General features: G+C 31.7%; 1 pseudogene across 1 annotated transcript; it reads left to right on the top strand.

The window, feature by feature from the left end:
* Nucleotides 1-28: 28 nt before the first annotated feature.
* On the top strand, nucleotides 29-27,666 carry LOC149538080 (pentatricopeptide repeat-containing protein At2g22070 pseudogene; annotated as a pseudogene). The gene is made up of 3 exons (XR_016356515.1): nucleotides 29-71; nucleotides 201-1,875; nucleotides 24,744-27,666. The product of XR_016356515.1 is annotated as a pentatricopeptide repeat-containing protein At2g22070 pseudogene (transcript).
* The last annotated feature ends 201 nt before the right edge of the window (nucleotides 27,667-27,867 follow it).

Genomic DNA, 27,867 nt, shown 5'->3' with positions numbered 1-27,867 from the left:
TTGAGTTCCAAGAAGTTGTAGAGTAAAAATGAATAATCAAAATCAAAATTGTGACCCTCTTGGATCTCTCGGTACAAGTGCTAGTATATTAGTATTACCAGAACTAACAAAAATTCCATCCAAATAGGGGGGCAAATTGTAACTCGTCCAGGTGGTAAGGTGGAAATAGAAGATCAAGAGCACAAAATTTTCAAAGTCAGGGCACAGTAACTTGTATACAATTCAAGTAACCGAAAGAACTTGTGAGAAAGATTTGCAGGGTTTGGAACCCCCGGTTTCTCCTCGTAATCATAGGTGTCGCAGTGCTAGAATTAGAATGAATATTAATATAGACTTAAACTCTAATCTTACAATGCCATCAACTATCACTCTCAATTTCAATTTGAGAGCACTGTGTAGAGAGGGTTGTTTGCAGGAAGCGTTGGACATTGTTGTTTCCACAGACTGTCACCAGCTAGGCTTTTCTGCACACCATCACTTCTTGCAAACACGCATTGCCAAGAATACTCTTTTACAGGGTAACCAAATCCACTCTCTTATCACTCCCAGGGGACTTGTATTTCCTGCAAACACTGTTGTTCGGAATAAGCTTATCAACATGTATGTTAAATGCGGGAGTTTAGTAGATGCTCGTAATGTGTTTGACGAATTGACAGATCGAGATGGCTGCTCATGGAACGTGATGATTGCAGCTTACCGAAGACATGGGTTTCCTCGCGAGGCATTGGCACTGTTTCACCAAATGCAACGAACAGGTGTGCGAGCGGATACGTTTACCTTTTCCAGTGTCCTACCAGCTTGCGCCAAAATAGGAGCTTTGGAACAGGGGATGGACATCCATCAAGACATAATTGAAAGCGGATTGGCCTCAGATGTTGCGGTCGCCAGTGCACTGATAGATATGTATGCAAAATGTGGAAGCATGCACAAGGCACGCGAAGTGTTTGACAATTTACGTCAAAGAAATGTGGTGTCATGGAATGTGATGATTGCAGGGTATGCCAAAAATGGTCATCTAGAGGAGGGTTTAAGGTTTTTCGAGCAAATGCCTCGACGAGATGTGGTTTCATGGAATGCAATGATTGCAGGGTATGCAGAGAATGGCCTTCTTGACGAGGCTGTAAGACTTTTCAAAACAATGCCTCAGCGAGATGTGATCTCATGGAATACAATGATTGCAGCATATGCACAAAATGGGGTTCTTGATGAGGCTGCAGAGCTTTTCAAAGAAATGCCACAAAGGAATGTGGTTTCATGGAATACAATGATTGCAGGATATGTTCAAAATGGTGTTCTTGACCAGGCTTTGAGGCTTTTCAAAGAGATGCCTCGGAGAGATGTGGTCTCATGGAATACGATGATTGCAGCTTATATGCAAACTGGTGCTCTTGATGAGGCTCTAAGACTTTTCGAAAAAATGCCTCGACGAGATGTAATCTCATGGAATGTCATGATTACCGGATATGGGCAAAATGGTTTTCTTGATAAAGCTTCAAGGCTTTTTAAAGAAATGCCTCAAAGGAATGTGGTATCTTGGAATGCGTTGATTGGAGGATACGCACAAAATGGGTTTGTTGACAAGGCTTTGGAAACTTTTAGGCAAATGCAATTGGAAGGTGTAAAACCAAACCCCACAACCTTTATCAGCATCCTACCGGCCTGTGCTGAAACGGGAGCTTTGCAACATGGTATGGACATCCATCGAAGCATAATCGATAGTGGGTTTTCTTCAAATGCTTTAGTTAGGAGTGCCCTACTAGACATGTATGCAAAATGTGGAACCATAGAGAAGGCACGCGAAGTGTTTGGAAAAATGTCTCCACGAGATGTGATCTCTTGGAATGCTATGATTGCAGGATATGCTATGCATGGATTGTGCAAAGATGCTCTCAAGCTTTTTGAACTGATGAAGCACTCTGAAACAAACCCTGACCATGTTACCTTTGGTTGTGTTTTGTTTGCATGCAACCATTCAGGTTTAGTGGTGGAGGGATGTAGATACTTCAATTTAATAAATGACTATCATTGCATTATGCCTACAATAGATCATTTTGTTTGCATGGTGGATCTCCTTGGCCGTGCAGGCTATCTTGAGGAAGCTCTGATGTTTATCATCAAAATGCCCATTAAACCTGTGGTTATTGTGTGGATGAGTCTGCTTGGTGCTTGTAAGTCGCATAAAAATACAGGAATTGGAATATTTACAGCAACTCTTCTTTTGGATTTGGATCCCCAAAACGCTACGGCTTATGTTCTTCTGTCAAACATCTATGCGGAGATAGGAAGGTGGAGTGACATTCAAAAGCTACGGAAATCGATGAAAGATCAAGGAATTGAAAAGATACCTGGATATAGTTGGATTGATGTCCATAATGTGGTGCATTGTTTTTCTATCGGAGACACGTCAAACCCACAAACATAGAAGATCTATGCAAAGGTGGATAAATGTCACTTGGATATTAAGAAGATGAGTGTTTTCTAGAAGTCGTGGACAAGGAAAGTATTTTTTCCCCTGCCATGGGAGTGAGAGGTATGCAACTGCATTTGGCTTGTTAATCACGCCTCCTTGAACAACTACCAGAGTCACCAAGAAGCTTCAAGCATGTTGTGTCCAAAACTGCAATTATATTTAACCACAATTAAGTGAAACATCAATCGAATTATTATTTCTACGAGACAAAGTCCTTGTGGAGATTATTGGCGAAGCTAAGTGAAACACTCTGTAAACCCAGACTTACACAATGACAAAGTCCATGGTGACAGATTTGCAGTGATGAGAAAGAATCAGATTATATTTTCAGGTTTGCTAAGCTAGATAATGCTATCAACTTAGTAATATCAGATATATAGCATGCCTTACAGCCTTCAAAGCCCTGTTTTTTGTTCTTTCAGGAAGCCCGCATCTGTGAAATGAAAAAATGGAAGCAGCAGGGAAAAAAGAGTAAAGAAAAAGGAGAACAACACTTGAAATAAATGGAAAGATGCGCTGCCAGTAGAGATCTGGCATAAGGGCTTGAAATAAATCAAATAGTTGGAGGTTATAGAGACATCATCCCTTTCTAGATCTTTACTAATTTTTGTTAATATTGCTTATATTAATATGTATAAAATGATGTTACACATATTCACAAATTAAAGACGGGTGAAAATTATCACACTTTGAAAGTTCAAATGATCTCACTGAAAGTTCAAATAAGACATCCGTTCAGAACAAAACATAATTTCATAATTATATTAAGCTGTTACATGGCGAAAGCAAGCTCAGTGGAGGTTGATCCCAATCGTCTGATTTACCCTATACTTCAGTGAGGTCTATCGATCATCATTAGTAATCTTCACTTTTCTTTTGGCTTTTTTTTCTTCGCATATCTTAGTTGTATTGTCTTGTGAATGTCTGGACTGCCATTTGGATTAAATTGCTTTATACCAGAAACATATATGTCTCTATATATATGGCAAAAGATTTCTAATGGCGATATGTGCAAAGATACCTCATTCAATCTAACTGAGATAAAACTAGCGAGCCTGATAGTGCAATCTGAGAAACTTTTCTGTACTAGGCAAAATTTACATCATGACTAATATTGAGATGCTTGTGTATATCAATTAATTATAAGATATTCTCATCATTCCCTCCTTGCTTAATCCATAATTTTTAGGTTATATGTTGGATTGAACTTACAAAAGCCGACTTGGAGAACCCCTTGGGTTTGCTTTCGCAAATGGTGCACCACCCGAGAATCTAAGGATAATTGTTGACAAAGTGAGATTGGATTTTTCATGGTGAAATATGGAAACCTTTTTCAAATGTAGTTTTTATTCACATTGGCAATATCAAAGTGCCAAGTTGAATTAGGAGATCTAAGGACCTATTTGGTTGATGGATTACAACGGGAATAGGAAGAGAAAATTAGAATATGTTTGATATTCTCTGTTTGGTATGCCAAATCGGAATTGAGAATTGTAAAACACATTCTGTAATGCCCCATCATGTGACCCAAAAGAAATTAACCTAAAGTTTTACTAAGTTTGTCAAACATTTTTTTAAAGATAAAAATACAACAACAGTTATAAAATAGTGGAAGCAATTAACATTCACATAAATACATACCATAAAACAGATTACAATTCTTAAAGGTTCCATGACGTTGAATCACATTTAAGTTTTAATTAATACTAAATCCAATATATAATAAATCCACATAAAATAATAATATACAAGTATGAATCCATTTAAATAATATACAATTACAGGATGCCACTTGGCATTAAATAGAATGCACAATCATCAACTGTACAGGTCACAAGGTATGAAAGGCCAAAATAATATACACCATGAAATAGATTACATCATCTTGTAAGATCCATAAAATCAAATACAATACACTTAGAGCATAACCATTCATCATAGCAATACAAGATCGGATAAAAAGGAACATTTGCACAAACACATCCAACAACGACATCCAACGGTTGGATTTCAATGGTAGAAGAAAATGCACTACCACCCGACTTCGTGAAACTCAAAAAGGTCCACTCCCACCGTGCTAAGGAGATAAACTCAAGTCCCAAATAAGATAACAAACTCAAAAGTCAAAACCAACTTCTAGGTTCAAGGAATCACCTAAAAGCAAACTATCTCAAAGGGTACCAAGACACAAGTATCAACTAAACTTAGAGGCAACACAGACACGTAGGAAATCTACTATGTAAGTGGGCAAGTGTCATCGCATGAGCCAACTCTAAGGTTACCCTGGTAGCCTCTCTGGACTCCAGGCCCCTAGTGTCTCTATGTGGCATCAGTATCCTTTCGTACAGACAAGGCATACTAACGAGTCAACTCTAAAGTTACCCGGCTAGTCTTTTAATCCTCCAGCACCCTAGTGACTTTCTGTGGTACCAATATCTTATTAATTCATTTTAAACCCATTTAATGAAATATTATCACTTATTAAAACAACCTGCAATGGGTTACTTAGGCAGCCTCTTTAGGGCTCCGACCTCCATTGCAAGCCACTTCCCAAAATGACATACAAATAACCTACCTCAAGCTCAGTAAAATCAAAAGATCACAAAAGATCACATACCATACATTAGTTCTTAAACAAGCAACTGATAAGTACTGAAAATCACTGATCATAATCACAGATTCCACCAATACAATCATCCTAAGAGGACTAATCAAAAATCAAGTATACATAAACCAATCCACATTATAACATGACATCACTAAGAACAAATCATACAAACACCTCAGCCCTATACAAGCGACTGAAAAACAATCTAAATACAACTAATCAAAAACTCAAAAATTATATTAGATAGGTCACACCATTCACCTCAGTTTCACACAAAAACACTGGAAAGCAATAACAATCAATACATCAAAACACCTCATAGAGCATACCAGACACATTACCATGGTTGAGTATAAAAGATTGAGATCAAAACATCATCATGACATCACAAAACAATTTTCTCGAGTCTCTGGTAAACATCCTGATTTGGCCAAAGCTAAGTCGACCCAAAATCTAATATCAGTAAAATCACACGTCTCATATAGAACATACAATAGTAACTTATCATAATACATTAGGTTTTAGAAAACAAGCATATTTAATTTTCACTTATAGGTTTCCAAGTTTTCATTTCCAAATATTATAGTTGATAATGTTTTCAATCTTAATCAGGGTTTCAGTTTTCATTTTCTCAAAGTATTATGATTACTAAGGTTTTCGAATAATAAAATTTTCCTAGTATCACAAATCATTTTCATATATCTGAACCATATAAACACATTCAAGTTTATAAAAGAAAACATTAATTCTCCCAATTAATTTCTTTGATTTTTAATTTACTTTAGAATTATATTTAAATAATAAAGTAATAAATTAAAATTTCAAATTTTAACAATACTTATTAAAATTAATAATTATTATTATTATCAATTATTACCATAATAATTAAACTTTGGAAAAACTTTCCCAAAAAAGAAACCTACTAAAAATAAAAACTTGCTAAAAATAGAAACTTTCCAAAAATGGAAACCTGTTAAAACAAAAACTTGTTAAAAATAGAAACCTACCAAAAATAAAAACTTTTAAAAAATGGAAACCTATTAAAAACAAAAACTTTTCAAAAATAGAAACCCGCTACAACAGAAACTTTTAAAAAATGGAAGCCTACTAAAAATAGAAAGGTTCCAAAAATAGAAACTTGCTAAAAATAGAAACTTTCCAAAATGGAAACTTAATAAAAATGGAATATTTTCAAAAACGAAAACTTACTAAAAATGGAAACTTTCCAAAAAAGGGGAAGCTTACTAAAATGGAAACTTACTAAAAATAGAAATTTTTCAAAAATGGAAACTTCAAATTAACAACAAGGGTTTCAATCCCTCCATTAATTACGGATGCTTTTGAAAACAAAGAGCAATAATTTCAACATGAGGGTTTCAATTTTAAATCACAGACAATTTCAATAACGGAAACCGATTTTATCAAACAAGGGTTTCAGATTCTAAACTCAAACGAAGAGCAAATAAAATTTATCACAAGGGTTTCAATTTAATCTATAACTTTGAAATCAGATTTATCCAGACACGAAGAAGACAAGAATTCGAAGAACGAAAAATAGAAAACTTATTGCGTAAATCAAACACAAGATTCTACCTAAATCTGATGCTAACACGCAGACACACAATCGCACGAAGAACTCAAGAAAAACCCTTTCCTCTGAAAACTTCCTTCTCCCAAAATCGCTTCTACAAATCCCTTTTTTTTACCAATCAAATTATGAACATCTAGATTTGATGCTAAAATGATGGATGCACAGAACGCACAACAATTACTTTTTACCAAAAACCTTCCTCTCCAAAATTGCTCTTCCAAAACTTGTGTAATTGCATAATGAGCTCTAGATCTCTGATAAAGAGTTCTCCCCTAAATTTGGGGCTCTTATTGTGCAATCATAAGAAGGAACCTGTTGATCAATTACTGTTTATAACTTTATTTTATTATCTCTTTACATTTCATGCATAAATTTTTAGATATTTAATTACAAAATATATTTATTTAAATAATTAGCTCTCTCTTTGATTAATTTATTATATTTTAAGTTCATGCATAAGCTTTATGCAATTTAATTAAAATAAATTTTATTAAATTATGTTTTCTCTCTTATTAAATCATGAGACGCTTTAATAATATATTTATTAATTCAACTGATAATATTATTTAGAGTTTATTATTAAAATAAAATTCTTAAATAAATTATTATCAAATTAAATAAATATAAATACGCCAAAAATAGAACTTTAATTAAATTTTTTAAATTAATTTATTTATTTATTTAATTTCTTAATTAATTAAATATTGAATTTTCTTTATAAAATTTCTATTAAATTAAATCATTAAATTATCTTTTAATTTGATTTAATTATAACAAAAAATCATCACATACCCACAAAACCAAAAATGACAACCCAACTGAAGACAAAAGACAATATCAAATTCCAGGGTTAAAATCACGAATTCACATCACTTGACGAATTTAGACAGGTAAATTAACTTAGATACTTATCCTACTTTCTAGGACAATTGGCTTAGGGTTTAGGATTCGGACTCAAGAGTTATCTCTCCACTTATACCATTGAAATACTGCGATAGGATACGCTCCTCCTGGCAATTCAGGGAAGTCGATACCCAGTACCTGCAATCTGGATAAAATCTACGCATGTACAAACACAATATTCTAAACTAAATAGGCAATGTCAGGCAGTGGTTCATTGTGTAGATCTCGACTAGCAGGTGACTGCGACTTTCTTCTTCAACCACATTAGAAACGTCAAACATAAAAAAACTTACAGGCACACCATACACTATGCAAGTATGGGGTAAGTATCCATAGAAACCGCATAAAAATCATTCATCTAACATTATTAAATAACTGAAAGTCACTACATGAACATACATATCATTATTGAAACAATCATGAAATGACTGGAATAACTAGTACTAAAGTAACTCAACACATATATTAACTGAATATGAAATATAATTAATCAATTATGGTAACCCAACACCGCTAATAATAAAACATAATCATAGAACAGGCTTAAAAGAATATGGTTAAAACAAATCAGAAAAATCAAGCAAGGGTAGACATTACACATTTCAATTTTGCCCCCAAATTGAGCATATGTCTATGCCAAAAAAATCAGTTATTAGAATAGGCCATTCCTATTCCCTATTTGATTTTTCCAAATTATATAATTTTTCAGGTTCGTGGTGGTTACTCACATAGGGTTTTATCATATTGGAATCCACTGATATTTTTGTTGTTTAACAGTTTGCAACGAGGTTTCTACTGATTGTTTCCATTGGCTTCTTTGTTGTTGAGTGCATGGGAGATCATTTCCCACTTTGGATCACTCAAATTCCCCTTTCCCTAATAAAGTCCTTTATGTGGGTGGTTCTTACCTATTATACTATCAATTTTACTCCTAACCCTGGCAGTTACTCTCATTCTCATGTTTCCCTTTAATTGCATACTTCAGGTTTGTATCGTTTAGCTCGCTTATCTTAAATGGATATTTTGCATTGACATTGTTCTAATGTACATATTTTTCTGACATTTTTTACTATTGCCGGTTCTCCATCAAACAGGGTTATCACTATTCTGTTTCATAGCTTCAATTGCACAGACTCAGATAATCGGAAACATTGTTGGTGTGTTTGCGGTTTTGGGGTTTTTCCAACTTGTTGAGTGCGTGGCTTCTTCTCCGGAACATTCGTATGTATGATTTTCTAACTTTTTCTGTAACCATTATGTTTTTTTAAACCATTATGTAGTTGTAGTTTGATCCACAGTTTTGAGCATGAATCTTTCAGTCAATTTATTTGCTTGCAATATTGCATCTACATTTTCAAGGGTTTATTTGTGATGTCGAGCCCTATATTGTGATTTTGTTTCTTTTTCCATAATCGTGCCTTAAAAACACGTCAGTATTTTTGCAATCACTAGTATAAACTCATGATTGCAAGAACATTGGCACGTTTATTAGGCACAATGACTCCCCAATTTTCTTCCAATTTCCTAAGGAATCCAAGTTTTCATTTCCAAATATTACAATTGATAATGTTTTCGATCTTAATCAGGGTTTTAGTTTTCATTTTCTCAAAGTATTATGATTACTAAGGTTTTCGAATAATAAAATTTCCCTAGTACCACAAATTATTTTCATATATCTGAACCATATAAACACATCCAAGTTTATAAAAGAAAACATTAATTCTCCCAATTAATTTCTTTGATTTTTAATTTACTTTAGAATTATATTTAAATAATAAAGTAATAAATTAAAATTTCAAATTTTAACAATGCTTATTAAAATTATTATTAATAATTATTATCAATTATTACCATAATAATTAAACTTTGGAAAAAAAATTTCCGAAAAGGAAACATGCTAAAATTAGAAACTTTTCAAAAATGGAAACCTATTAAAAATAGAAACTTTTCAAAAATAGAAACTTTCCAAAAATAGAAACTTGCTAAAAATAGAAACCTACTAAAAATAAAACCTTTCCAAAAATGGAAGCCTATTAAAAACAAAAAAATTTCAAAAATAGAAACTTCATAAAATAGAAACTTTTCAAAAATGGAAACCTACTAAAAATAGAAAGGTTCCAAAAATACAAACTTGCTAAAAAAGAAACTTTCCAAAATAGAAACTTACTAAAAATGGAATCTTTTCAAAAACAAAAACTTACTAAAAATAGAAACTTTCCAAAAAAGGAAAGCTTACTAAAATGAAAACTTATTGAAAATAGAAACTTTCCAAAAATGGAAACTTACTAAAAATGGAAACTTCAGATTAACGACAAGGGTTTCAATCCCTTCATTTATTACAGATGCTTTTGAAAACGAAGAGCAATAATTTCAACTTGAGGGTTTCAATTTTAAATCACAGACAATTTCAATAATGAAAACTGATTTTATCAAACAAGGGTTTCAGATTCTAAACTCAAACGAAGAACAAATAAAATTTATCACAAGGGTTTCAATTTAATCTATAACATTGAAATTAGATTTATCCAAACATGAAGAAGACAAGAATTCAAAGAACGGAAAACTGAAAACTTATTGTGTAAATCAAACACAAGATTTTACCTGAATCTAATGCTAACACGCAAACACACAATCACACAAAGAACCCGAGAAAAGCCCTTTCTTTTGAAAACTTCCTTCTCCCAAAATCGCTTCTCCAAATTCCTTTTTTTACCAATCAAATTATGAACATCTAGATCTGATGCTAAAATGACGGATGCACAGAACACACAACAATTCCTTTTTAACTGAAAACCTTCCTCTCCAAAATTGCTTCTCCAAAACTTGCGTAATTGCATAATGAGCTTTAGATCTCTAATAAAGAATTCTCCCCTAAATTTGGGGCTATGATTGTGCAATCATGAGAGGGAACTCGCTGATCAATTAATGCTTATAACTTTATTTTATTATCTTTTTACATTTTCATGCATAAACTTTTAGATATTTAATTACAAAATATCTTTATTTAAATAATTAGCTTTCTCTCTTTAATTAATTTATTATATTTTAATTTCGTGCATAAGCTTTATACAATTTAATTAAAATAAATTTTATTAAATCATGTGTTCTCTCTCTTATTAAATCATGATATGCTTTAATAATATATTTATTAATTCAACTGATAATATTATTTAGAGTTTATTATTAAAATAAAACTCTTAAATAAATTATTATTAAATTAAATAAATATAAATACGCCCAAAATAGAACTTTAATTAAATTTTTAAAATTAATTTCTTTATTTATTTAATTTCTTAATTGATTCAAATTTTATTTATAAAATTTCTATTAAATCAAATCATTAAATTATCTTTTAATTTGATTTAATTATAACAAAAAATCATCACATACCCACAAAACCAAAAATGACAACTCAACTGAAGACAAAGGACAATATCAAATTCCAAGGTTAAAATCATGAATTCACGTCACTTGACGAATTTGGACGGGTAAACTAACTTAGATACTTATCCTACTTTCTAGGACAATTGGCTTAGGGTTTAGGATTCAAACTCAGAAGTTATCTTCCCACTTATACCATTGAAATACTATGATAGGGTACGCTCATCCTGGCAATTCAGAGAAGTCAATACCCAGTACCTGCAATCTAGATAAAATCCACGCATGTACAAACACAATATTCTAAACTAAACAGGTTAGGACAGGCAGTGGTTCATCGTGTAGATCTTGACTAGTAGGTGACTATGACTCTCTTCTTCAACCACATCAGAAACGTCAAACATAAAGAAAACATACACGCACACCATACACTATGTAAGTATGGGTTAAGTATCCATAGAAACTGCATAAAAATCATTCATCTAACTAACATTATTAAGTAACTAAAAGTCACTACATGAACATACATATTATCATTGAAACAATCATGAAATAACTAGGATAACTAGTACTAAAGTAACTCAACACATATATTAACTGAATATGAAATATAATTAATCAATTCTAGTACCCAACATCGCTAATAATGAAACATAATCATAGAACAAGCTTAAAAGAATATGGTTAAAACAAATCCGAAAAGTCAAGTAGGGGTAGACATTACACATTTCAATTTTGCCCCCAAATTGAGCATATGTCTATGCCAAAAAATCAGTTATTAGAATAAGCCATTCCTATTCCCTATTTGATTTTTCCAAATTATATAATTTGTTAGATTTGTGGTGGTTACTCACATAGGGTTTTATCATATTGGAATCCGCTGATATTTTTACTGTTTAACAGTTTGCAATGAGGTTTCTGCTAATTGTTTCCATTGGCTTCTTTGTTGTTGAGTGCGTGGGAGATCATTTCCTGCTTTGGATCACTCAAATTCCCCTTTCCCTGATAGAGTCCTTTATGTGGGTGGTTCTTACCTATTATACTATGAGTTTTGCTCCCAACCCTAGCAATTACTCTCATACTCATGTTTCCCTTTAATTGCATACTTCATGTTTGTATCGTTTAGCTCACTTATAAATGGATTTTATCACTATTATGTTTCATAGCTACAATTGCACGGACTCAAATAACCAAAAACACTATTGGTGTATTTGCGGTTTTGGGGTTTTTCCAACTTGTTGAGTGCGTGGCTTCTTCTCCAGAACATTTGTATGTATGATTTTCTGACTTTTTTTTGTAACTGTTATGTTTTTCTAAACCATTATGTAGTTGCAGTCTGATCTAGAGTTTTGAGCACGAATCTTTCAGTCAAGTTATTTGCCTACAATATTGCATCTGCATTTTCAAGGGTTTATTTGTGATGTCAAGCCCTATACTGTGATTTTGTTTCTTTTCCTAGAATCGTGCCTTAAAAACATAGCAATGTTTTTGCAATCACTGGTATAAACCCGTGATTGCAAAAATATTGACATGCTTATTAGGCACAATGACTCCCAAATAATCTTCCCATTTCCCAAGGAATCCAAGTTTTTATTTCCAAATATTACAGTTGATAATTTTCAATCTTAATCAGGGTTCAGTTTTCATTTTCTCAAAGTATTATGATTACTAAAGTTTTGTAATAATAAAATTTCCCTAGTATCACAAATCATTTTCATATATCTAAACCATATAAACACATCCAAGTTTATAAAAGAAAACATTAATTCTCCCAATTAATTTCTCTAATTTTTAATTTACTTTAGAATTATATTTAAATAATAAAGTAATAAATTAAAATTTCAAATAATTAAATTTCAAATTTTAACAATACTTATTAAATATAATAATAATAATAATAATAATCAATTATTACCATAATAATTAAACTTTGGAAAAGCTTTCCTAAAAAGGAAACCTGCTAAAAATAGAAACTTTCCAAAAATGGAAACTTTTCAAAAATAGAAACTTGCTAAAAATAGAAACTTTCCAAAATAGAAACTTGTTAAAAATAGAAAATTTCCAGAAGTAAAACCTACTAAAAATAAAAAAACTTTCCAAAAATAGAAACATGATAAAATAGAAATTTTCCAAAAATGGAAACCTACTAAAAATAGAAAGGTTACAAAAATAGAAACTTTCCAAAATGGAAACTTACTAAAAATGGAATCTTTTAAAAAATGAAAACTTACTAAAAATAAAATCTTTCCAAAAATGGAAACTTCAAATTAACAACAAGGGTTTCAATCCCTCCATTCATTAAAGATGCTTTTGAAAACGAAGAGCAATAATTTCAACACAAGGGTTTCAATTTTAAATCACAGACAATTTCAATAACGGAAATTGATTTTATCAAACAAGGGTTTCAGATTCTAAACTCAAAAAAAGAATAGAAAAAAATTTATCACAAGGGTTTTAATTTAATCTATAACTTTGAAATTAGATTTATCCTGACACGAAGAAGACAAGAATTTGAAGAATGGAAAATATAAACTTTCCTAAAAAGGAGACCTGCTAAAAATAGAAACTTGCTAAAAATAGAAATTTTCAAAAATGGAAACTTTTCAAAAATAGAAACCTACTAAAAATAAAAACTTTTCAAAAATGGAAACCTATTAAAAACAAAACTTTTCAAAAATAGAAACTTGATAAAATAGAAACTTTCTAAAAATGAAAACCTACTAAAAATAGACAAGTTCCAAAAATAGAAACTTGCTAAAAATAGAAACTTTTCAAAATGGAAATTTACTAAAAATGGAATCTTTTAAAAAATAGAAACTTACTAAAAATGAAAACTTTTCAAAAATGGAAACTTACTAAAATGGAAACTTTCCAAAAATGAAAATTTACTGAAAATGGAAACTTCAAATTAACAACAAGGTTTTCAATCCCTCCATTCATTACAAATGCTTTTGAAAACGAAGAGCAATAATTTCAACACAAGGGTTTCAATTTTAAATCACAAACAATTTCAATAACGAAAACCAATTTTATCAAACAAGGGTTTCAGATTCTAAACTCAAACGAAGAACAAATAAAATTTACCACAAGGTTGAGACATTTTCTCAAAAAAGATGAAAGGAACAATTGCAAGTTGTGCAAGGTTCAAGAGATTGTTGCCATAAAGATAACTTCCATGGTGAAAAATGTTATCATGTTTGAACGATGTGCTGATAACTTCCATGGTGAAAAATGATATCATGTTTCAACGACGTGCTAATTGTGTTTTAATTGTTATAATCACACTATTGGTTATGTTGATTTCGGACCAATTGCAATAATGTGGTTAAAAAACAAATATTGGAGATGTAAATTTTATGACTTTGTATACTGGTGGACAAATTTTAGTAATGACATTACCATTTTGTTGTTTTCATCTTAAATATGATCGTGGAGACTAATGTTTTTATGTTTTTATATATAAATGAACATATTTTAGTAGCTTAATGAGTATTTATTGTGTATAACGTTTTTATTATTATATCTATTTATTTTTAAAAAATGAAATAAATTATATTTCTCATTAACTTCAATGAATAAAATAAAAATGAAAATAAATTAACTTCTTTATCATTATTGAAAAAATTAACCAAAAATAAATAAATTAAAACAAATCAAATTAAGGGAATTTTTTTTTTAAAAAATATAAACTTAACCATATTCCAATTCCAATTTTGTACAACCAAAGAATGGATTAACATATTCCCAATTGAACCAAATAGAAATGGAATTGCTATTTTCCATTCCCATTCCCATTCCATTTTTCTATTCTAATTTTCAATTCCTATGCTAGGAACCAAACGGACCTTAAGCAAAAAGCATTGCCATAAGTGACAGACTTTATCTTTTTCTTAATGAAAATATTTCTTGTCAAGTTATATGGCTAACTAGGACTTGATGTTAGCCATTAAGTGACTTCTATTTTAACTTTGATATATAGAAGGATTTTTGAACCAATATTCTTACATTGGAATCATTTAATTGCAATTGAAAGAAAATCTATAATCTTTAATATAGTCCTTGGTTTCTAGCTATATCAAATTGTAAAGGGAGAATACAAATATGTAATTTATATGTTTAAACAAATGTTTGTCTCATAGCTTGTTCTTGTTCTTGGTAAAAGATAGACGTGAGTGTAAGAATTAAGATATGATCTATATAGTTGGTCTATCCACAATTTTGTAGATGGAAGTGGATAAACTCAACTAACAGCCACAACCTTGACAATTTCTTCTTAATTAATTATTTTTGTATTAAACTGGATTAATACAAATATTAAATGCCTGTGTTTCTGAATTCTCTTTTGTTAAATTGGTTTATCCCATCTATTTTGGGAGCAATAGTCTCTTTTGAGTAAAATTAGTATAAATAAAGAGTTTAATTATAATCCACCATGAAGTATATTGTATTTAGTATTTATAGAAGAGTTTTCTTCCTTGAAGAATCTTATAATATACAAATGTCATGTCAGTTTGTCATTTCATTGCAATATTATTATTATCTTTTCATTCATAACAAATATTTTCTAGTTTGTTATTTTGATCATTTTTTATAGAGATGATTGTATCACAACTTATTTTAGGGTTATGTATCATTGCAACGTATTTCATTTATGACCTTATATGTCTATTTACCATATGCTTTTATCTCATTTTCTTGAGATCTTGACAAGTAAAATGTTGCTTAGAAACTAGCAACACTAAGATTTTTTCCTAATTTTTCTCTTGATTGTATTTTCTTTCTTTCTTTATGGTAGCAACTCTATGTCAAAGGTTTTCAAATATCATAGAAGAGTTGTTATTCTTGTCTAAGTTGATTTTTTAAATAAGTTCCAATGAAGAGCATATCAGATCACCCTCGAAAACCACATATCGTTAAATAACATCTATGTGCAAGCTTATATTTTGATGTATCATTTGGTATGTAAAAAGAATCCAAAGATATTTCAAAATATAGCCCTAGAAAGTCATCGAATGTCTATAATTTATGATGTGTCGATAAGTAGTTAGCTTTAAAAATGTTACTTGGATCATATTTGATTTACTTATATTGGTGTATCTATAGGTTTGTGCACTAGACACTTCCTCTAGAGACATTTTAATTTTGTTCATTAAAACTCTCCACCTTGGCCTACTTGGAACTAGTGGATACCACAATCTATGACAATTGTTTTTAGCTTCGATAACTTGCAATTTATAGCCATATTGTGATAAATGGGGTAATTTCTCTAGACACTTGAATATTATTCATTGCACCTTTCACTACAAAATTGCTCCTTAATCTCTGTCATGCTTCTATATGGTGAATTAAAGTTGACTATGGCCATTGATGATTCCACTTATAATCTCATTGTCAATAGTCTAACAATCATATGGGCTAATTAAGGCATGACTATGATTTATTTTTATTGTAATTGAATCAACTAGTGCTTGCACCTAAGGAGGTTTAAAGAATAATTTGATAGAAAATTATAGATAGAAGATAAATGTAAAAAAATAAAATATATTTTTTTAAATGTAAATTTAATATCTTTTATTTGTAAATCATTTACTAAAAATAATGAGAGACTATGCACAAAATATATTTTAAAAACCACATCAAATGTCCTCAACTATTGTGAGAAACTTCAATAGGAAGAGAGCATAAGCATTTGTCAAGGTAAAGTGGGTTTGATGGGTTATAGATAATATGGGTGTAAAATCTTTGATATACTTACATGCAAGATGTCCAGACACGAAACAAGGTGCTATGATATAATTAGATGTTATTTCATGGAATATAATGATTTAGTTGTGGAATATGTATAATTTATTAGGAAGTATTTTACAAAATCTCAACTCCAATTAGAAATATTCAAGAAAGCACAATACGTTTAAACTTGGCAACAAAGAGGAGGTATGCAGATAAGCTGCAATCATGGTTTGTGGATTAAGAGAGATTTTTTCCAAGATCACATGTTTCCATGCAATATTGTGTCTTAACTAGATTAAAAGATAGTTAAATTTTTTAAATTATACAATCAATCATTTCTAAATCTAAGCACAATTTTTCTTCTTTCCTAACCCTCATGGAAGATGGGAAATTATTGTCATAGGGCACTAAAACCTTCTCCATGGTTAAGCCTAGGGGCTTCATGAACTCTTGTCAATGCCACCACTTGGCCCAAGGATTTCATTAACTCCCATCAACACCACCACTTGGGAGATGCCTAAGTTGGGATGAAATTACTCCCACCTCCCTATACAAACCAACCTATCCTTCCATTTAAATGAATTTAAGATTAATTTGCTATGATTCATCATTATATTATGAATACATATAAAAGTTACTATGCTTTATCATTATATTATGAATGTCTATATATATGTCTATACATACATTTATATCACACGACCACATAAGGTCCCTTATCACTACTAGACTTAAGATATAATCATCCAACCAAACAATATCTAATCATGCATATGGTACTACTTCATTTGTTGTCACCAAAGTTTTCCATTGATTTTAGAGTTTCATTTCCTTCATTAACTCTTCATTGTGAAGAGTAACAAATAAATTGCTTTCTATTCTCCTATTCTTCAATGTGAACCATATCAAATGTGTATTATAATATTTTATTCTATGTATATTTAATCAGTAATCAATATATATTAATGATCTATGATTCCCTTGTTGAATGTCGACTTCTATCTTTGTCTAATAATTCCTACCCTTATCTCATTCAACATGATTCAATATCAAATATATTTAATAATCTTTGATTCCATTACTCACTTCTTTTAATCAGAAATCCATATATATTAATGATCTATGGCTCCCTTGTTGAATGTTGACTTCTATCTTTGTCCAATAATAACTATCTTTCTCTCATTCAATATGATTTAATATGAAATATATTTAATAATCTTTGATTCCATTAGTCACTTCTTATTCTATTATGTTTTGTTACAAATGAGATACTAAACACACACACACACATACCCACCCACCCACATCTACACAGGCACATTCCAATAGATCGACTATTCCATTCAACCACCAATAAACAACACACACTAAGGAGAAAATTAAGCTTGGGAAGAGTAATTCAACTTTGACTATTTAACATGAATGCATTTTTGAAATGACAAGAGGGAAAATCCTAGGCATGCACGTGCACATTCCTACACTATGCTAGCTTCTTCTGTTCCACTGCAAGCGAAGACCTTGTCTGTAGGCTTTGGCCATAAATTAAGGTTGGTGCATTTGTTGTGGATGATGAGTTTTTCTTTGGTGGGTTTGTGTGTGATGCAGGTGTCATGGTTCCATTGGTTGATGTAGGTCACTCGGTCCCTTCCCTTCCTATGGCAATGAGTATTGGGAAGGGCTTCAGGTCTAATGCTTCCCCTATTTTTAGGCATGACTTTTCTCTAACGAGGGGATTCAGAATGGGTCTTCGCTTTCTCATTTTATAGCAGGTGAAGCAATTTTGTGAGAGGTTGTGGCCTAGAAGGAGTTTGTTGTGGGGGCTTTGGGGGGTAGTAACGACGAGGCTTTGGGGGCTGTCACTAAGCTTATAGTTTCCAAACCCTTTCCCACCCACACCCATATTTAAGCCAATTTGGATAAAGATACAATTTTGAAGACTGAACAATGAACTGTGACCCTTGAGGTGGATGCGATTATTTTTCTATTTAGGGGCTTTTGGCCCTCTCTTAAGAAGCTTCACATGTAGATCTCTAAGCATTAGGATCCATATCTTACTAATTCTGTCTAGATCTTTTCTCTCATAAGAGGTTTTTTAATTGCCCAATTTGATAATATGGATGATAGGAGAACTATTCTATGTATTCATTTCTTCACATGGGAAAATTGTTTCCAATTGATGATGAAACCTTGGCATAAGGACTTTAACCCTATCATCCAATCTTTTTGCAAAATGCCTATCTGGTTGTGTCTTCCAAACCATCCTCTTGAACTTAGACATGATTCTGTTCTTGAGGAAGTTGGTGAGGCTTTAGGTCATTTTTTAATGGTGGATTTAGAATCCCCTAATATATTGCATTCTACCTATGCACATATTCTTGTTGATATAGATGGTTCTAAAGGCCTTCCAACATAGATTAAACTATGTAGTCCTATTAGCTCTTGGATCCAATCTTTAAATTGTGAAGGTATTTTGTTTAGATGCTGAAAATGCTTTAATACTAGGCATGTTGCGGCAAAGTGTGAGGCTAAAAAAGTCAAATCTAAGAAACCCTCTTCATGGTGGAAGGGAGTCTTTTTGCAGCATTATACAATGGTCAAAAATCATGCATTTGATGAGGAAGTTCCCTTAGATGATACTATTGTTTTTCTTTGGTAGGAAGATGCAATTGTCCCTTCTTCTGATCATGTTGGTTTTGGTAAGAAGATTGCTACTTTTGTGGTCCCTTTTATGGCTGGCTCTATTCATGTAGCCTCTGGTGTTTCTTTTGCTACTGTTATTGACTAGGTTAAGATTGTTGTTGCTGGCTTAGTCCAACATGTTGTTGCTATGCCTGTAATGATGTTGACTTAGTCCATAATGGTTTTGTGAAGGGTGAATCTGGTGCTGATGGTCTTGCCATTGTTGGCCCTATCATTAAGGTTCTAACGGGTTTGTCGATTCACTGGCCTGGCACTCTTTGGCAACCAAGATTGAAGAGGGAGGGATTATGGTAAATGAAAGCATTCAAAGAAATTATTCTCTCATTCTTCTCCTAACTCTCACAAGTTGGGGGGTTAAGGGGAAATCTTAAATTGTTGTCTTTTTTCTTTTTATAGGGTGATTAGATCATTAAGCGTTTATCTTTTCCTTGATCACTATTTTATGTAGGTGGGGGTTATGAGATGTTTGGCACCCCCTTTTCTTTCTATGTTATGTTGTGTCTCTACCTCGTTTCTTTTTAAATGATGTATTGTATATCTTTCAGTTCAGCTTGTATTTTGTTCAGATTTGCACCTGCTTTGTATTTGGGTTTCAGAACCCCTTCAAAACCTATCTTACTTAATCAAAACCTTTGACTATTTAACACTTTTAGTCTAGGAATCAAGCCTTATGTATGATGTTTAAGCCATTTGACTATATTCCTTGTGATACACATTAACCATGGAAGAACTTGGATATTCATTACTTAATGGACTCTATATAATATGCAACGTTGGATGGATCAAGATTCATTTTGACACTTGAATACATCTCATTGCACCTTTCACCATTAATATGCAACTTAATCTCTATCATGCTTATATATGGTGAAATGGAGTTGAACATGCCCATTGTTGAATCAACTTATATTAGATAATTGCCCATAGTCTTATAATCATATGGGCTAATTAAGAGGTGATCATGATTCATTTTATTGTAATTTTTATCAACTAGCACTTGCATCTATAAGGAGTTTCAAGGGATAAGATGACATGGAATTATAGATAGGATTTAAATGTTAAAAATAAATAATTTTCTTTTATATAAAAAATATTTTATTGTTTATTGATATTATTGTTTCATAAAAATAATTAGAGGCTACTCACAAAATAGATTTAAAAACCACATCCAATGTTGTCAAATATTATGAGAGAATTTTAATAGAAGGATTTAGAGAAAAAGCATTTGTCAAGATAGAGAAGGTTTGATGGGTTGTAGATAATGAGTTGTGAAGTCTTTGATATACTTACATGCAAAATGTGCAAACATCCAATAAGGTGCTATAATAAATATGGATTTTATTTCATTGAATACAATGCTTTGCTGGTAGAATACAAAACCTTGAATCCATTAAAACATTCAAGAAAATACAATATGTTTAAACTCAAAACAAAAGGAAGGAATGCAATTAAGCTACAATTATGGTTTGTGGATCGAGAGAGAGTAAGTTTAGTTGAAGACATGTCTCTATTTATGATAAAGAAATGCAACTCATCTAGTACAATCTTCTCTACTATTCTCTTCAAAATTGTGGAAAACTATCAATAACATCATATGCACTTTTAATTTAATTTTTTTACCAAAATAACAAAACAATGTACTTCATCAAGGGAAGGTGGATGCAAAAGCGCTGGAGGAGACTGCTTTTGCAAGAGACAATGTTGACTAGGATGAGGATGACCTTACTCATAACAAGGGAAATGATGACCAAGGTTTTTTGAAAGGGATCTTTGGCAATCCGAGGCTTATGAAGAAGGATGTTTGTAGTTTGCAACAACATATGCAGGACATTGTAAGAGAGTTTGATCATTTCAGAAAAACAACTAGAGGGGAGAGAACTCTGGAACAACATATTGATAAACTTTCTAAGGTGATTGGTAATGTTGAAGAGGTTAAGAATCTAAAGAAATGTGTTCCACCCCTCGAAGCCAAAAACAAAGCTCTGGATCAGTTGATTAAAGATTTCCAAAAAAAGTTGGATGGTTTGGATAACAGAGTGGTTAATATGGAGAAGATGGTTAAGAAACTGGCCAATCAGAATTGTTCTATTCTAAAGACAGTGGCAGACAATATTAACACTCTCCTGAACAAATTTGAACAAGAGAAAGGTCAAGGCTCCAAGGAAGTGAAAGATGACCAAGGATCTAGCAAGCGTACCAGGGCCAACTTGAAAAAGACAAAGGGTGTTGAAGCCAAAGAAATGGATGATCTAAAGGCCTTTGTAGAAAACATGAACATCCTTGCAAACCAAGCATTGGATTTACTAAAGACCATGTAGCTAGTTTTGTGCTATCTTTTCCTACTAGTTGTTTTAGCTACTTGGTTTAGCTTGTTCTGTTCTTGGTGCTGATGCACAATTTTTCTGGGTTTCTTAGTTTTATTTTCATGCTACTCTGTAAAAGGTTTTAGGTCCTTTAAAACCTAGTTTTACTTAATCAACACAACACAATGTGTAATATAATGAAAAAAAGGAAATGGCTACATATGTTTATCAAATCTCCACTTTGTTAACATGTTTGATCCACTTTTGAAAGTGATAATAAATACTCAGACTTTAGTTTATCCCTAGTACATTTAAATGGAAATTTATATTTGCAAAAATATAAAGATTTGTGTTTAGAAAATAATAAAATAAAATGTGCAAAATGCATGGATAGGTTGAAGATTTAACGTATAAAGACCTTTTTGGTGGAGTGTGGCTAATCTCAAATTGATATTTTAAAAGAAAAAACATGATAGGCTTTTTTTTTTTCATTTTGTTCATTTCTTATTGTAGAACATACATAATTAATTCTAATATCTTTTATTTTATTTTATTTTTTAATCCTAATTTTATTTATTGAATAAAAGAAATCCTAATATCTTTAATTATTATTATTATGTTAACTTAAAAATGATAGATTAATAGAAGAAGATAATATTGGAAGATAGTTTGCTAAAATGAAGACTATATATAAAAGATAAATTCACAGTTATTTTTTAAAATAATATATATTATTTTTTAATATAAAAAAAAGGATATTTCAATAAAAGAAAATAACATTGAAAGATATTATTATGAAAAAAGAAATAATAATATATAATTTTTTAATGTATATTCTTTTTCTTAGTAATAATATTTCAACATGTATACTTAATTTTTGTTTAGCAATGCATAATCATTACAATTGAATTGTTTGGTAAAATTTGTTGGAGAAATCTTCTTGCCTAAAAGTTGATTTCAAAATGTTTGCCAATAATTTCTTTTATACATAAATTGTTGTTTCTTATTAATTATGGACTTAGTCTATTTTAAGTTTATTCTTCTTATTGTAAATTGTCACTTATATTGGTGGAATATCATAATTAAGGATTCTATTAAGAATATGACACATACCATAAAAGGAGTAAATAAAGAGATACGTGACATAAGAGAAGTGGAAATGATAAAAACTAATGCAAGACAATTATACACATTTATAAATAACATGGCAAATGTCATTTGTATGTGTAGAGATATAAATATGAGAAACCATAAATAAGTACAATAAAATATATAAGAACAAAAGAATTAAAATAAATTAAAGAAAATACAATTTTTTATGTGTGTACATATGTACTCATAATAAATAATAAATGATAATGCTATACACACATTCTTTTGACTTTATATCTTTGATTGTATATATTTATTTTTCAAATATTTTATACTCTCATATTCTTATCTTTGTACATAGAAATAAAAGTGTACATATTCTTCATACATGATGCTTTTGTGCCTGCAACAATTAGCCCATAGTCATTATTATTTGATTTTAATATTATAAGGTAAAAAATTTTGATATTTAAAAACAAATAAAAAATGTTAAATTGATATTACATTTTACAAATCTTCACATACGTCAAGATTTCTCATAAAAATAGATATATGATAATATAAAAAATAAGATTATATATATATATATATATATATAAACTATTAATATTTATATTCGCTTTCTTATTTGAATTGATCTTACACCAATTACTTTTTAAATATTTATTTTTTTAAATTAAAAAATAAAAATCTAAATATTATGAAGAGTAAAAAAGTCAATTGTCAAGAAATCATTTGAGCAACCAATGCTAATTAATTGTAAAGAAAGATTTGAATGACTCTAGTTTTATTTTTAGAAATTTTCTATAATATTAAAAAAGAGTAATTTAAAAAAATTTCTATCGAAGATAAAATGGAAAGAAACAATCAATTAGTACTCCCAAAAGTTCAAATTTTGGGAGTCACAAATAGCCTATCGACTAAATTAACATTAACATGATAATTTTAATTATATGATTGATTCCTTATCACAGTTATTATATTTAATGTCAAATCTAATTTTTAATATTAAAACTTTATATTTAAAGTTAATCAAAATATAATATTAATAAGATAAAAAAAATTAGGCAGGTAACTTGTGAGCCTCTCATAAAAAATAATTAATCTAAACTTCGACCATTTACCATTTACCGATGCAAAAAAAATTTAAAAAATAAGTTAAATATTCTCTATTTCATATATATTTGTGCTTTATGTCTCCATACAAATTCTATTTTAAAAGAATTTCTATCTTATAATGTTTTAATAAAATATACAAGTTCTTAAAATAAGATAAATTAAATGTTAAAAGGAAAGTATTATAAAAGAATAAAACAAACCAACATGATCTTACAAATTTTTTGGAAAAATAATAATTAATCAATTAATTAATTACTTGTATAAACAAGTATTCTATTTATTTATTTATTTATATACGTTTTCGAATAAAAAAGCAGCAAGCATAGTGCCACTAGTTGAATACACCAAGAATATTTTATTTCATCAAATTTGATCATTATGTCTAATTTTTTAATTGTTTTAAAAAGAAATAAGAGACCAGCATTGGCACAAAAATAAACAGCCTTGACTATGTATTTGGGTTCTCGGCAGATATCCAGATGTAACTCGGTTGTAGTCGGAAAGACAAAATATCTAGCAGGGTAATCGAGTTTATTCGTGACTTGCAGTGGGGTAGCTGGTGTTGGCACTAAATGGCTTTGAAATGCATCATTTGCTCTAAGATCACCTTAGAAAATGAGAAAATGGAGACTACAGAACTGCTGAATTTTAGCATTGAAGTTAAAATCCTTCATGCAAGGCATTTGCCGCGTCAGAGCCATATTATGACTGGCAAGCGCTGTACGAGAGGTTTGATTCACAAAATGAATGAAAGCGTTTAAAGCCACGGTTGAGGATGAAACCAGAGTTTGGTCTCGTTACACCATTTCTTCAAAATAAGCTAATTAACGTGTATGCAAAATGCGGCAGTCTGGTTGATGCGTGTAAAGTGTTTGACGAAATGAGAGAACGAGATGGCTGTTCATGGAATGTGATGATTGCAGCTTATCGAAGCCATGGTTTTCCTCACAAGGCGTTGGCACTGCTTCAGCAAATGCAACGAACAGATGTTCAACCTGATGAGTTTACCTTTGCCAGTGTTCTTCCAGCCTGTGCCAAAGTAGGAGCTTTGGAACAGGGTATGGAAATCCATCAGAGTATAATTGACAGAGGATTGTTATTAAATATTGTAGTTGTTAGTGCATTAGTAGATATGTATGCAAAATGTAGAAGCATACACAAGGCGCGCGAGCTGTTTAACAATATGTCTGAACGAGATGTGACCTCGTGGAATGCGATGATTACAGGGTATGCACAAAATGGTGTCCTCGATGAGGCTTTAAAGCTTTTCAAAAAAATGCCTCAGAAAAATGTGGTTTCGTGGACTGCATTGATTGCTGGGTATGCACAAAATGGTGTTATTGATGAGGCTTTAAGGTTTTTTAAAGAAATGCCTCATCGAAATGTAGTCTCGTGGAATGCCATGATTGCGGGGTATGCACAAAATGGCATGCTTGATGAAGCTTCAGCGTTATTTGAGGAAATGCCCCAACGAAATGTAGCTTCTTGGAATGCGATGATTGCAGGTTACGCTCAAAGTGGGTTTATTGAGGAAGCGGTGGAAACTTATAAGCAAATGCAAGTTGCTGGCATAATGCCAAATTCCACGACATTTGCCAGCATTCTCCCGGCCTGTACAAAAATGCAAGCTTTAGAACATGGTATGGACATCCATCAAACCATAGTTGACAGCGGATGTTCATCAGATGTAGTAGTTCAAAGTATGTTGGTAGACATGTATGCAAAATGCGGAAACATACAGAAGGCACGTGAACTGTTTGACAAAATGCCTCATCGTGATGAGGTTTCATGGAATGCAATGATTGCAGGATATGCACAAATTGGGGTTCTCGATGAAGCTTTGAGGCTTTTTAAAGAAATGTCTCAGAGAGATGTGGTTTCATGGAATACTATGATTGCAGCCTATGCACAAAATGGAGTTCTTGATGAGGCTATAAGGTTTTTCAAAGAGATGCCGCAAAGAAATGTGGTTTCATGGAATGCAATGATTGCAGGATATGTGCAAATTGGTGTCCTTGATGAGGCTTTGAGACTTTTCAAAGACATGCCTCAACGTGATTTGGTTTCATGGAATACGATGATCACAGGATATGCACAAAATGGTCTTGCTGAAAAGGCATTGGAGACTTTTAAGCATATGCAATTGGAAGGTTTAAAGCCAGACTCCACAACTTTTGCCGGCCTTCTCCCAGCTTGTGCCAAAATCGGAGCTTTGGAACAGGGTAAGGACGTTCATCAAAGCATAATTGAAAGTGGATTTTTATCAGATGTTATAGTTGCAAGTGCACTGGTAGACATGTACGCGAAGTGCGGAAGTATACAAAAGGCACGTGAGCTGTTTGATAAAATATCTCAAAGAGATGCAGTCTTGTGGAATGTGATGATTGGAGGGTATGCAGTGCATGGCTTTCACAAAAAAGCTCTCAAACTCTTTAAACTAATGAAGTTCTCGGGGACATACCCTGATCAAGTTAGCTTGCTTTGTGTTCTATTTGCATGCAGCCATGTTGGTTTAGTCAATGAGGGCTGTAAATACTTCAATGGTATGAATGAATCTAATTGCATTATGCCCACGATAGACCATTATGCATGCATGATTGACCTTCTTGGGCGCGCTGGCTATCTTGAGGAAGCTCTTATCTTTATCATCAAATTGCCAATTAAGCCTGCTGTGGTTGTGTGGATGTGTTTGCTTGGTGCTTGTAAATTACACAAGAATATAGTATTGGGGGTATTTACAGCAACTCTCCTTTCTGAACTGGATCCCACAAATGCTGCACCTTATGTTCTTCTGTCAAACATCTATGCAGATGTGGGCATGTGGGATGACGTTCAAAGGTCAAGAAGATTGATGAAAGATAGAGGTATTAAAAAGATACCTGGATGTAGTTGGATTGAGGTCAACAAAATGGTTCATGCTTTTTGTATGGGAGACAGATCACATCCACAAACAGATGAGATTTATGCAACATTGGAGAAATTATCTCGGGAGATGAAGGCAGCAGGATATTCTTCAGGTTCAATACACGTACCGAATGATGTGGAGGAGGAAGAAAAAGAATTATTTCTTTGCCACCATAGTGAGAAATTGGCAATTGCATTTGGATTGTTAAACACATCTCCTGGAACCACCATTAGAGTTGTCAAAAACCTTAGAGTATGTGTTGCCTGCCACACTGCAACCAAGAATATCTCGAAGATTGTTGCGAGAGAAATTGTGGTGAGAGATGCGAACCGGTTCCATCATTTCAAGCAGGGACAATGTTCTTGTGGAGATTACTGGTGATGCTTAACTGAAGCAAGTAGCAATCTTTAGACAGAGGATTGTACCATAACAAGCTGTATTGTGTTGGACTCCTTGTGAAACAATCACCTTTTATTTCCAAATTTTAAAGATCTTTCTGAAATTTTCGCACAGCTAGCCCATGTTATTGACTTGATATAAAAAAAACTACAGCATGTTCACATCCTATATCCCAATTGGGTCTACGTCAAAATCCTATTTTAGGATAATCTGGATGTATCGTGAAATTGACCTATTTTTTCAGGAAAGCCTGCATCTCTCCGGAATGCAAATCTGCAGGGGGATGAGAAGAGCATTTTTGACAGTTCTTTATTCCAGTTTTTGTCACTGAGTAGCTTTTTATCTCGATCAAATGTAGTGTTGTGAGCCTCTGAGATAAATTTAGACACCGGAACTGATCATGTATGTAAATATATTTACGCCTATACATGTTTTGTTTAATATATGGTTAGAGAATTCTCACAGTTATTCAAATCTATTTAATTTGTGTGAGAGCTTTCATTCTCTTGTTTCAGTGTGAAATGAATTCCAAGCAATCTAATTATGCAGATGTTCTATTACATTATACGTTAATACATATATTGTGACTGAAAAAAAAAAAGTAAATATATTTTGTAATAGTGAAATCTGGACACCAGTTCTTATTTTTATTAAATATTGATTTTGAGG

Source organism: Cupressus sempervirens, chromosome 9, assembly GCF_028749045.1.
Source record: "Cupressus sempervirens isolate cs-2001-9-10 chromosome 9, ASM2874904v1, whole genome shotgun sequence".
NCBI classification, from domain to species: Eukaryota; Viridiplantae; Streptophyta; class Pinopsida; order Cupressales; family Cupressaceae; genus Cupressus; species Cupressus sempervirens.
Note: the sequence above shows the minus strand (reverse complement) of the source record. Positions and strands in the feature narration are given on the sequence as shown.